Genomic DNA, 14,107 nt, shown 5'->3' on the forward strand with positions numbered 1-14,107 from the left:
ATCCCAAAACACACAGAAGGAAGTCAGTAAAGGTGGAAGCAGGAGAAGAGAGAGCCAGCAAGATGGCTCCGTGGGTTGGTGTCCTTACCCCTGAGCTTGATGACCAGAATTCAGTCCCTGGGGCCCATATGGTGGAAGAAGAGAACTGACTTCTGCATGTTGTCACCTGGCCCCAATATATGGAAAGTATGACATATGAACCCCACCACATGCATACACACATAGGAATGCATGTTGGGGACAGTAGGCCATATGGCCAGTGTTCAGCCATCTTGTCAGAGCCTTCACCTTTAGGCTCCTATTTCTCCAGCAGTCTGTCATTTACCAGAAACCAGCTGATCCTGTCATGGTTCGGCAGTTAGACACCTGTTGTGGTTTATTGTGGGGGACGGTGGTCCTTCTAAGACCCCCAAGCTCATAGTAAGAGCTACTCCTTTCTGGCTATAAACTAGCTTTTCCAGTAAGACTACTGGTAAAAACAGATTAAAGGCCAGCTGCCTGCGAGCAGCAGTTCCAGGAACTTTTTCCTAACTAACCAGATCTTTTACAACTTCCCTTTCTCTCTGGAATTTCTCTCTTCTGTGATTATAGCAGCTGTAAAGGTAGACACCTGCTGGAGCATTCCAGAGTTAAGTATCCATAACAATCCTCACTTACGCAAATACTCATGCCCCCGTGCCTATAAAAACCCTGTGAAATTTTCAATAAATGGGGCTTGATCAGAATCCAGACTTGCCCTCATTTCTTTGTGTCTCCTGTCCCCCCACTTGTCTGCCCCCCCACAGGTACCCACTGAAAACCCCGTGGGCCGGGACAAATGCACACATTAATGCACAAAATAGATGCAGTAAAAAATTAAAAACAAAGCAGAGAAAAACAATTAGTCAAATAATTGATGTCAGTAGTCCCATTTGACCCTTCATATCATTGCGTTCTATCTCCTTTCTATTAAAATTCTCCCAGAGCCCCTTTCCCAACCGCTATGGTATTCCAAATAAAATACACATATTTAAAAATCCAAAGTTATCATCCACAAATGAAATGAAACATGCAACATTTGTCTTTCGCCCATTTACTGTAGAAGTTCATGATTTCATTTTTCTTAGCTAAGTAATATTCCATTGTGTAAATGGGCCACATTTTTATCATGAACATCTAAGATGCTTCCATTTCATAGCTATTGTGAATACAGCAGCAATGATCACAGGTGAACAAGTATCTCTGTAGCATAATACAGATTCTCTTGGATAAATGCCCAGGACTAGAATAGCTGAATCACAGGATCCTCAACTCTGTCCCATTGAACAGAGTATCTGTTTTCATGCTAGTGCCATACTGTTTTTATTGCTGTGGTTCTGTAGTACATCGTGCAATCTGAAATGATGATTCCTCCAGCAATTCTTTTATCATTTGGGATACTTTCGGCTATTCCTGGGCCTTTTGTTTTTCCATATGAAATTTAATATCATCGTTTTCAATTTCTGTAAAGGGGTTACATTGGAATAGGGATCATGATAGATGGGTAGGGTAAACGAAACACATGAGGGGAAATGACTAACATTAAGAACATTTAAACAAGTTATGTGGATGCCTACTTCAATGGAAGCTTATATATATATATATATATATATATATATATATATATATATATATATATATATATATATATGAGTTTTGTTTAAATGGCATTACCCTATTATGGAGCAACATTGCCCTGAAAGATAGTATGAACGAACTAATAAAAAGCTTAGTACCAATCTCTTTCAGAGTTGCTGGCTAGTGTGGTTCTATATACCCCCAAATATTATGTGCCTTTTCCAGTGTTCCTGGTTACCCTCCAGAACTTGACAGTAAGACACTATGGTAGAAGACACCACATGCTTGAGTCATAGAACACAAGAAAACATAGTTGCCACTCATCTGGAAGCTTCATGCCTAGTGGTTATCTTTCATAGTGCTAGAAGTGGCTATTTATGCAACCAGAGAAAAAAGCAATCATTAATATTACTGATCTTCGAATACTGCAAGCCATAATAATGACTGGCATGACATGCCAAGTCCACTAGTACAATAATGGCATAGATGTGATGGGAGGAACCAATCACTTTCTGATTCTATTAAGACTCCACAAAATGGACCTAATACCTGACAGTATTCTGAGTCAAGAACCCATGACTCTCTAGGGGAGACTCTATTACTGTTATTATGTTAAATGGTTGCATTATTAAACTAACTCCTAAAGCCTTTTGTTATATCCATAAGTTAATGCCTCTCTCTTTTTTATCCTTTTTAAAAATAAATTTTATTATTTTATTCATATTACATCTCAATTGTAAGCCCATCCATTGTATCCTCCCATTCCTCCCTCCCTCCCATTTTCCCCTTACTCCCCTCCCCTATGACTGTGACTGAGGGGGACCTCCTCCCCCTGTATATGCTCAGAGGGTATCAAGTCTCTTCTTGGTAGCCTGCTATCCTTCCTCTGAGTGCCACCAGGCCTCCCCATCCAGGAGTCGTGGTTAAATATGAGGCACCAGAGTATGTGTGAAAGTCAGACCCCACTCTCCACTCAACTGTGGAGAATATTCTACCCATTGGCTAGGTCTGGGTAGGGGTTGGAAGTTTACTGCACATATTGTCCTTGGCTGGTGCCATAATTTGAGCAGGACCCCTGAGCTCAGACCTGCCCATCATAAGGTTCTTCTTGGAGGTTTCTAGGACCCTCTGGATCCTTCTATTTCCCCATTCTCCCATGCTTCTCTCACCTAGAATCCCAATAGAATGTCCTCCCCTCTGTCCCACTTTCCTGGTAAGTGAAGACTTTCAAAGGACATGCCCCTTGGGCTAGTGTCCAGATATAAGTGAGTATATACCATTTGACTCTTTCTGCTTCTGGGTTAACTCACTCACTATGATCATTTCTAGTTCAATCCATTTGTCCACAAATTTAGGGAATTCCTTGTTTTTAATAGCTGAGTAGTATTTCATAGTATAAATATACCACAGTTTCTTTATCTATTCTTCTACTGAGGGACACTTAGGCTGTTTCCAATGTTCTGGATATTATGAATAAGGCTGCCATGAACATGATTGAGCAAATGTTCTTGTTGTGTGCTGGAGCATCTTCTAGGTATAGTCGAAGGAGTGGAAAAGCTGGGTCTTGAGGAAGCCTTATTCCCAGTTTTCTGAGATAGCACCAGATAGATTTCCAAAGTGGTTGTACTAGTTTGCATTCCCACCAGCAGTGAAGGAGTGTTCCTCTCTCCCCACATCCTCGCCAGCATGTGGTGTTGCTTGAGTTTTTGATCTTAGCCATTCTGATGGGTGTAAGATGGAATCTCAGAGTTGTTTTGATTTGCATTTCCCTGATGACTAAGGAGATTGAGCTTTTCTTTGAGTGTTTCTCAGCCATTCAATATTTCTCTGTTGAGAATTCTCTGTTTAGTTCTGAGCCCCATTTCTCAATTGAGTTATTTGGTTTGGTGATGTTTAATTTCTTGAGTTCTTTATATATTTTGGATATTAGACCTTTGTCAGATGTAGGGTTGGTGAAGATCTTTTCCCAGTCTGTAGGCTGTCGCTTTGTTCTCTTGACAGTGTCTCCAGCCTTACAGAAGCTTCTCAGTCTCATGAGGTCCCATTTATTAATTGTTGACCTTAAGGTTAATGCCTCTCACAATCCTCTGCAGAGACTCTTCTTTTTGCAGTAGATGGTGATTAAAATCAAGAATCACAAGTGGTTAGGCATAAAGCAGAAGAGACTCTGGAACGCTCACTTTTAAATGGAGTATCTACAGCTTTTTCTACGTACATCATGGTAGCTATACATGTGAACCCACAGCAGCTATAATAGCAGTCACAAGAAATGCAAGATCAAGCTAGACAAAATGCCGGCATCCAGGGGGAACATGAGCTAAGGTGCTGTTGGTAATGGACAGCTGCTGGAAATAGAGAGTTGGTGTTCTTTAAAGGTGTGTTCCCTGGTAGGTCAATTACACTCTAGTTGGTGGCCATCCATCCTAGAGTATATAAACAACACAAACTCTATTTGATGGGTGCTGGGGGTTGGTCTGGTGCTATGCGTTCTGATGCCAATTACTGGCTCCTAAGATCTAGTTGCTGCCCAGATGAGCACATTCCCATGTACACCTGTCCTTCTTGTGTAAGGTTTGCCTAAGAAATCATTCCTGATTGAGCATTAAAAAGTTGATACCTGGGTAGGGCCAGGGAAAGGTAGGCATGGCGGTGGCGAAGGTTTGTGGGCTTTGCGCAATAGAAGGATCAGGGGAAGTCAGAGACAGGCATTGGGAAAGGAAGGAAGCAGAAATCCATGATATTTTATTGTGGAGAGGAACACATGGCTGGGTGGGTATGGATGGAGGAAAGCAGCCCAGAATAAGCAAGCATTTATGGAATTATGGATGGGAGGTAGCCCAGACAGAAATTATTAGAGCAGGTGCCATGGGATAGGGGCCTGGGAGGTAAAGGGTGCTTAGGAGTTAATGTCTGCCACGCCCCCAGGTGAAATAAAGCTATTACGAAACCTACCAGGTCCCTGTGCCTCTATTGATGTGATAGTAGGTTAGGTAATACCACAGTAATAATTATAACAAATGTTATAGTAACAAACGATAATAGACCAATTGTCACTGAAATAGCCACAACAGATGGGTTTTTAAAAATGAACATGGACACATGATTGGGTGAGTAGAAAAGGACAGTGGGGGTTGTGGGAGAAATCTGGAAGGAGGTGGGAAAGGAGATGTGTATTGTCAAAATGCAGTGTACAGAAATGCAATATGCTGACAAAAATTATGGGAAAATAATTGGTGCTCCAAAAAGACCAATAAAGTTCCAAAAAGACCAAAAGACAAGTCTGGCAAAAAGGGAAAACACAAATTGTTGATACTCAAAGTAAATATGGAGATACAACTACAGTGCCCTGCACATTGAAAAGATGACAAGGAACTACTACCCACAACTCAATACAGAAATCTTGACAGCTTAGATGAAACGGGTCAGTTCCTTGGAAAGCAAAAGTGAAGACAGCTCAGTTAGTATGAAAGACAAATTTTGAATAGTCTTAATGCTGTTGAGGAAATTTAATTTATAACGTCAAAACTCATGAAAAAGAAATCTCCATGCCCAGAAGGCTTCAGCAGAGAATTCCACCAAATGTTGAAGAAAGATTTACTACAAATTCCACGTAACCTTCTCTAGAAAACAGAAGAAGGCCCCTTTCTTAACGTCCGGGGCTAGGTACATTATTAAAGTAGCTAATATTTGGGTTATTTAGGTAATCAAAATCCCACCTTTTCTGAGAAACAAGTGATACTTTTCCACTTAGCTAAACCTGATAATCTTGTAAATACCTATTGAGCAAATTTTCCCATCCAGATATAACTATAAAACAAGTAGAATAAAACTTTGCTTTCTAGATTACACTAGAGCCATGGGAACTCTGGTGTGTGACAGTGGAGAGGCTGACACAGGAGGATGAAGAGTTTGAAGTCCTGAGCTACACAGAGACCACCAGGATGCCTTGGGCTACAGAGTATGACACAGTCTCAAAAACGATTAAACAACAAGGCAAACAACCCCTAGGGTTGCTTTTGTTAACGTCATCCCGAGATGCGGGGAAGATCCCTTCTAAAACAAACAATAGCTATGTTAGCAGACACCTCAGCTAAGTCTAGAATGTGCCCACTGCAGCTCCCCTCTCAAACTTAGTGGCTTTAAATAATGAGTATTTCCAATGACTCTGTAGGTTGAAGGACTAATACTTCTTATAATCTTGTTGGAGGTCATTCCTGAATTACATCTGGTATCAGCCCACAGATGCGACACCTGTGTTCTCCCTGTGGCGTCTCAGAATGCCAGCTTGGCTTCCTCACAAAATAGTCTCATGACAAGCATCTCCCAAGGTGGTTAGTTGCATGCCTGGCATTTGAACCTGAATGGCTGGAGTAGCTTGGGGCTGGCGACATGGTCTCTGTTATGATAGCTAGGTTCTTTAGATGGTGTCCCAACATTCTCATCAAACAAAGGCTGTTCATTCTTAGCGTCTATTGCTAAGCTCGACTAGGCTTGTACCACACTCCCCACATTCTACCCGATAAAGAAATTCACAGTGTCAGCCTAAAGAGAGTGAAAAACAAACACCATTTCTAAGTTGAATGAAAGCGTAGATTTGCAACCACTTTTAACATTACTTATATACCTTCCACGTGCAAAGTATATCATCCTTCTCCAAAGTCCTCCAAAGCCTCCTCATATGCTGACATCCGAGGTTTAATAACCAGTATGTTGTCATTAGAATCAGGTCCAGATCTGAGTGCAGCTCCAAAAGTACCACTCCCTGGTACAGCTACTGAGTGTGGCACCAACAGACGTCTGAATTAAAAGGGCAAGCTATGGGCCTTCCCTCTTTATACAACTGACTTTTTGTAAACTACACACCAGAGTGCTGTGAAGAAATGCTTTGAAGTTTTGATTCTAACATCCTTAAGTCTTGAGCAGTTTTAACAAAGGGCTGTGTACCACAAACCAAAGTCATGCGACTTCATGTTAGTCTTTACTGTAGACTCCAAATTTGGCCTCTGCCTCAAGAACCAGTCCTTTGCCTCATTAAGAAGCTAGAAGTAAAACCAGCCTATTTTCTATCTACTAAGTCCATGGATTGAAGCCTTTCCTTTTAACTCTATGTTTAAAAAGAAGAATTTTCTCCTGTGGCTGGCTTCTGTCCTCCTATCCGTCAGCATGATTCACTCAAGAACGCCAAGTTTCATTTTCAGTGTTTCCCCTGAACAGTTCCTTAGCCAAATCTATACACGGGTTAACAAATCACCATAGCAACAGTTTGGTCAAATGATTTGGCATTGCACAGTTGGACGTTTGCTACCTCTGCCTTCTAATAGCAAATCCTTCACTACTTCTCAGCCTCCGTGATGATCCGTCTATACCACTGTTGGGGCCTCAGACACACAGGTCCAAAGCCAACTGCACACGCTCTATGCTTCCTTCACTTCTGATTTCAGCTATATTTGCTATGAAACAGACATGTTGTTTGTCATGATTTTGCAGTTGACTTGTCTTCTGCTTGTCAGCCTGGGTCAGCCATGAGTTTGCGTTCATCTAGACGTTGATCCTGGGATATTGGCTACGGTGTCTTGATTCTATTCCTCATAGTCAATATGAACTCCCTTTCACAGCAGTCTTAAAGCTATATTTAAAATGGCATCACTTGCATGTATTTAATATGCATGCAGATATAGGTATATGTGCATATATGCAGATATACAGATATATGTATATATATATATATATATATATCACTCTTTAGGATTCTGGAATAATCATATGTATCATTTTCCCTATGGTCTCCACAGGAAGGCATCTGAATTGCTTTTTAAAGTGGCTGCATCCTATGAGAGAACAAAGGCAGAAGAGGCTGACGTCCTGAAAGCCTCTGACTAGCACAATATAACGTTTACTGCAGTTATTGGTCAAAGAAGGGCTTAAGGCCACCCCAGGTCTGAGGGGAAAGGAAAGCTGATGCTATCTTCTGATAACAGGAGTGCCAAGAATGTGCAGCCATGCTTCATCAGGCACCATCACTGGTCCTCATAACTACTAGTTCAAAGGGGATATTACTATAAGTGGAAAGTCTTATTTAGTAAAATGGAGATAATCGTAAATAGGATCTTCTCAAGGGCAGCAACTAAAGCCAGTAGGGATGCTTTTAAAAGATGTCATGCATGTGTCACACACACACACACACACACACACACACACACACACACACACACACACATACACACAGTGATTATGTTTGGTCACATAAAAAGACTTCAGTACTAACAAAAAGTTTGAAAACATTACTTTGCTTTGATAGCCTAGGACTCCCGGCTCTGTGAAGTAGAACAAATGATCGTGGAAATATTTTCCTTGGCATTTTTATGGCTGAGTTGCATGAACCACTTTGAAGCTATGATTATTTTAATAGGAGGCAAGATCTGCCTTCCAAGAGCACCAGGGTGCCTCTGTTTATGCAGCAGCGCCTCTGACCACGTCACCCACTCTTTTCTCCATTTACCCAAAGACCACCACGTGTCTCTACATGTCAGACCATGGTCTTCTCTGCCTCTGGGCTTCTACTTCACAAGACTCAATGTCTGGCCTCCACCCCCATCACTATGGTTCTTTGTAAGGCTCCACGTGCATGGGGAAGGTCTGAGCTTACCTTGCAAAGGATGCAATGCCAAGTCATTCTTGTGGGTAAGGACGGCAGTAGAGGAAGCTGTCAAAAGCCTTATTCTCAAAGGGTGGTGAAATGCATTTAGTAGTCAAAGAATCTAGGTAGGGATGCTTTATTTAGATGCTTCCTCACATCAAAGGACTAGATTTCATTATTTCTCAACCTCCTATCCCAAGTAGGTCAGTTATAAAGAAGCTAATTCAGCAATGGAAGTTCTTCAGAAATAAAAACTTTGTACAACATTTGCATTGAGCATTATCTTAGGGATCCTATATATAAATTGCTGGCCTCACCTACATCCCCTCACCTCCTTTGTCACCCTAGAGTCTCTGGCAATCTGGGCTCTACTTCTGCTATTTCACCCAACCCTTGTCAAATCTGTGGCCAGTTTAACTAAGGTCCTAAATTATGGGTGTTCCTTGGTATTTCTTCTAAACCCTTTAATCCCTGCCTAATCTGACCAAGCACACTATTTTCTTTCAGCATTCTTTCTGGCTCACTCCCGAGATTCGGTTGTACCATATGCCTCACTTTAATTCTACAGTGTGTTTTCCCATAGATTTAAATTATACTTTTAAAAGACTAACAATTATGTTTCCTAAACCCTTCTTCCAGGCCAAGGGGTGACCACATTTGGGCTCAATTGTTACATACTTTATACTCAATGAGTATTTTTGAAATTGTATTAGTCTTTTAAAAGTTATAATATAATGTGCTTTAATCATATTTACCCCTTTCTCCAGCTCCTTCCGGATCTAGCTCCTCTTCTCTACACTCCAACTCATAATTATTATTATTATTATTTTTTTTTTTAAGACAGGGTTTCTCTGTGTACCCTTGACTGTCTTGGACTCACTTTGTAAACCAGGCTGGCCTCGAACTCACATTGATCTGCCTGCCTCTGCCTCCCAAGTGCTGGGATTAAGGGCATGTGCCACCATGCCCGGCACTCATTATTATTTTAAAAAACTCATCAAAGCCAATTTATGCTGCCCAAATGTTTGTGAATGTGTGATCTTCCATTGGGAGTGGTCAACTAGCAAGAGCTACTCTCAGGGGAACTGTCCCTCTCTCCCAGCAGCTTTCATTCCAAATTTGTTTATGGCTATGGGGCCCAATTCCTTTCTCTATGCTGGAATTTGGGTTGGCTTACGGCTTGCACAGATCTTGAGCATACCGTTACAACCGTTGTGACTTCATATCTGAGGAATGAATGGCATCGGTGATAATTTTTTTTTCAAAAGTAGAAAGTATGGTTGTAGAAGTATAAAGAATGGGAGTGGCAGGTGTTAGTACAACGTATGAGTTTTGGTGCAAGTTTTCCCAGACTTGTATATACTGTCTCAGGGGGTGTGGCTTAGAAAAATGTTTGTTAAGACTGTAAAATGATCAGCCCTAAATAGTATACATACATACATACATACATACATATACATATAGATATACATATACATATATGTATACGTATATATATGTATGTGTGTGTGTGTGTGTGTGTATATATATATATATATATATGTATATATATATATATATATATATATATATATACATATATATATATAATCTCTCTTTTCCCAGGGTTCATGGATTATGAAGAAGAGGATGTATAGAGAAAGTGTAACAGCCAGAGGCAGTGGATGGCTATAAGGAACCCGTGTCTTCTGGATCCAACAGGGTTGCCCATCAGGGGCCCCGCCTACTCTACTAGCCTTTGTAATATTTCTCTGCCATGTGTTTGAGCACATAAGCAGTGTGAGTTGGGGCATCATGTCATCAGGGAGGGGCCATAACAAAGGATAGAGCAATTGAGCCTGCTTCTTCCCCTTTAATGCTGCTGGGTGCTTTTGACTGATTTGATTCCCACCTGCATCAGATAAGGTCACTATGGTTACCGATGCTGAAGAGAAGATGGCATGAGCTAGAGGTGCCTTCCATGAACAACCTTCACCTAGCTTCACCTAGCAGATTTCATACAGTGAGGTTCTGGCTCTGCTTATTTTACAGACCCCCAAGAACTTCTCATCCCCTGGCCATCCTCAGCGATGGACACTCTACCAGCGGGCAGCTGTCTGCTTAAATAGTTGATCGGTTCCATGTTTTCAATGGCTTTCAGGTGACTGACAAAGAGTGAAGTGGAAGACAGGTTGAACTAGCTGTCTGTTGAACACAAAGCTGTGTATGGATTGAGGTGACATGAAGATGACAACCAGGGATAAACTGACTTCAGCCCAGAAATCCCTCTGAGAATTCACTCCACTCCCAACTCATTTCCCTGACAGATAATATGCTCTGAGCCCTAACCCTGCACCAAGCACTGACGTTTTCATCTTCCAGTCTTGAGTGAGAGACATTAATTATTGCATCCTCTTTGTGGATGAGACCCGACACCCAGGGATGCACACGGCTTCTTAGTTTCTCAGAAGCTAGTGAGGACTAGAGTGAGAATTCAGAACTGTGTTTTCACTCCAGTGACCGAACTCCAAATCATAATCTGCGTACTCTAAGCCTAAAGCCATTCTGCTAGGAGCTATTGGAAAAAAAAATGGTGGACTGAGCAACCTTCTGGGCACTAAGTGCTCTTGGAGGTCTCAGCTTCTTGTTGGTAAATAACATGAAATTTCCACTATCTCTGTATTTTTCCACTTAAAGGAGGCAGCATATGTTACCTGGGTCAAAAGGCAGTTTACTCACAGCCCAAGGAAATTCTAGAAATTAACAACTATAGTTTGTCTGAGGCCAGCCCACAATTATGTAAGCTCGTTTCTGAGCATACCAGTAACTTTCCGCTTCAGTCTAGGTAGGAAGTATCCCTCTGTCTCCTCAGACACGATGTACATTATTTTCACAGAATCAGTCAGGGGATACAATGATGATAGCGAATTCAGTAGAGCCTTTTCTCTTTCCCATATTAACCCCATAAGTACCTTTCATTTTAAAGCTACAATTTCCTAAAGAATTTAGGACTCAAAGATGCTTGAGCTGTAGGTGTGCTCTTTATTCATTGTGTTTCTATAACAACCAATACAGCCCCTGATACTCTATAGGTACCCAGGAATTATTTAATAGATGGATGGGTGGGTGGGTGAGTGGGTGGGTGGGTAGATGGGTGGATGGATGGGTGGATGGATGGATGGATGGATGGGTGGGTGGATGGATAGATGGATGGATGGGTGGATGGATGGATGGGTGGGTGGATGGATGGATGGGTGGGTGGATGGATGGATGGATGGATGAGTGGGTGGGTGGGTGGATGGATGGATGGATGGATGGATGGATGGATGGATGGATTGATGAATAGATGAAATGTGTACTTGAAATGTGAAGGAGCCAAGGCCCCACCCATAGGACATAAGCAGAAACAATTTTTCCAGAAGTGCAGTTGGAGTGTCCATAAATCATTGTCATCTTTGTGCTACTTACTGTGTTTTTTTCCCCTTAAACATCTTCCCTCAAATGGGTTTGCTGACATAGCTGCGTCACGTTTCCAAGATTACCCTCACCCCTACCAAATCTCAAGCTAATCATGATGGGGACAGACAGCGCATCAGAAGCTTGTCTCTTACTTACAGTGCCTGAAGATGGAACAAAGACTCAAGGTAGGAAACTAGGAACTTAGCTGTGCCTGCTGGGTTGGCCTCAAGCCTCAGAATCTCCGGTCGTTACACACATCTGACCCTCACAGCATCCTGCCAGGGGGATATGCACCTGTTAGGCTCAGGTTTGTGTACCCAAAACAGAACCACAGCCATGGCTGACTAAGCAAAGAAGATGGTCTTTCCTGGTTGGCTTTGTACTCACTGAGTGGCTATTTCCTTTTGATATTCTGTATGAGCTTCAGGCAGAAAAAAAAATGGGAAAAGGACAGAGGACAAAGCCTTATGCCCACAGAACTGACCCTGTAACACCTTCCTACAGTGCTCCCAGCAGTAAGGTTGTATATGAATTAACACATTTGCAGATCTGGGGAGATGAATGCTTTATTGAGTCACATTGTTTCTCATGGGAAAATGAGGTTCCCTCCTGAAGTTAAACAGGGGTGAAGCTGGCTTTTAAACATGCCGTGTCACACAGGGCAGTGGTAGGTTTTCCTGGAAAGAACTGTGGGGGCCAGGATCTTAAGACCAAAGTGCAGCCTTCCCACCTCTAGTGACACAGTTCACAATTGTCCACCAGCTCCCGTGTGTCTTCCCCTCTCCTCATCATCTGTCCTCTTCCATGTCTCTCTCCTGAACTAGATCTCTGCCTGAACTCCAGCCACTCCCCAAAGTCCATCACCTGCCTCTCCATCAGCCCTTCTCACCACTACCATGGTCCTTTAATCCCTGGATCGAATTCTGACACTCTGTGCATTGAAATTCCACCAGTGGTTACCCATAGTGCTCTGATTCCCAGGCTGAGCCTCCTTGAACTTGAAGACAGTCCAAGTCATATCTGAACTTGTCCACAGAATAGTCTCAAGCCCGACCCTAAAGTCAGGGGTTTTTTTTTCTTCTATGCTCACAGAATTCCCTGTGTCCCCTTTCCAGGCTTTCTGTGGGATACTCAGAGCTGAAGGGATGCAGTTCCTTTCTCCCCAGCAGCATCTAGAGTGTGCCTTCAATGCGTGAGGATGACAAGTGCAGAGCAGCACCTCAGGAAGGTAAAGGTGCTCCCAATATTATATATACATATATATATATATATATATTCATATTCTAAAAAAGTGTGTGTATATATAAACACTCTCTCTCTCTCTCTCTCTCTCTCGAAAATGTAGGGGGCATATCCTGTGGGGATAGCACCCAGGGAATGGGCACATTCCTCAGGAATTATTGCAGGAAAGAAATAAGAATAAAATGGTCATATCTGTGATGCTAAGGAAGAAGAGGTTTGAAGTAGCAGCTAGATCAGAGTGAAAGCTTGGAAACGTACACTATTAGAAAAATAAATTTTGGGAGCCGGAGAGCTGGCTCATTGGGTAAGAGCAGTGGCTGCTCTTCCAGAACTTCAGTTCCCAGCACCCACATGGCAGTTTACAACTGTCTGTAACTCCAGTTCCAATGTATCTGACATCCTCATACAGATATACATGCAGGCAAAACACCAATGCACATAAAACAAAGAGAAATAAATCATTAAGAAATAAATAAATTCATTCTGGAGGAAGACCTGATATAATTGTTTTCTTCCCGAAACACAGTACAGCAAGAATCTAAATGACAGAGCAGAAGGAGATGACTGAGGCGTCCTACCCTCCCACTAGTTGAGGATCTGGTCCCTGAGAGTGAGGTGATCTCTCCAATATCAGAATTACTTGACACCCCTGGTTATACCCATAGGTTCTGGAGAAACAAACAAGCAAGTAAACAATGTCCTGGGCATTGCTGTGCCCAGGGGTCTCGGGCAGGTGTTGGAAAGCAACAGTCTCAGGTAGTTGTGAGAAGAATTGCCTCTGTGGTCCAGAAAGGGATGTGAGTAATCTGTGGTCTGCTGCCCTCCTGATACCCATGTATAGTAGGTCTCAAGGGGGACCAGCGGGCACTTGGAGGCTGCTGCATTATTTGCTGTGCTGAGAACTTAAGTGTCTCTGGCATGGGCAAGAGACTAGGTGGGGATGTGGTTCCAAGAGGGCTAGATGGCCCTGGAAGACCCCGAGAATTCTTAGGGGGATACGTGGCGAGAACTTCAGTATTCATCCATCTTCCCATCTCACTACGCCACAGTACATTACTCTGCAGGAGTCTCTGAAGATGTTGCCATGTCTGACTATACTCATAGCTTCTCCAATATGGCAAGATTGGGGTTCGCGGTGCAGTAATCATTAGTGTATTAAAGAGCCCCTTATCTCACAGACATCTCATTGTTAGA

The sequence above is a fragment of the Acomys minous genome (genome assembly GCF_964271855.1).
Source record: "Acomys minous genome assembly, chromosome: 5".
Classification (NCBI taxonomy): domain Eukaryota; kingdom Metazoa; phylum Chordata; class Mammalia; order Rodentia; family Muridae; genus Acomys; species Acomys minous.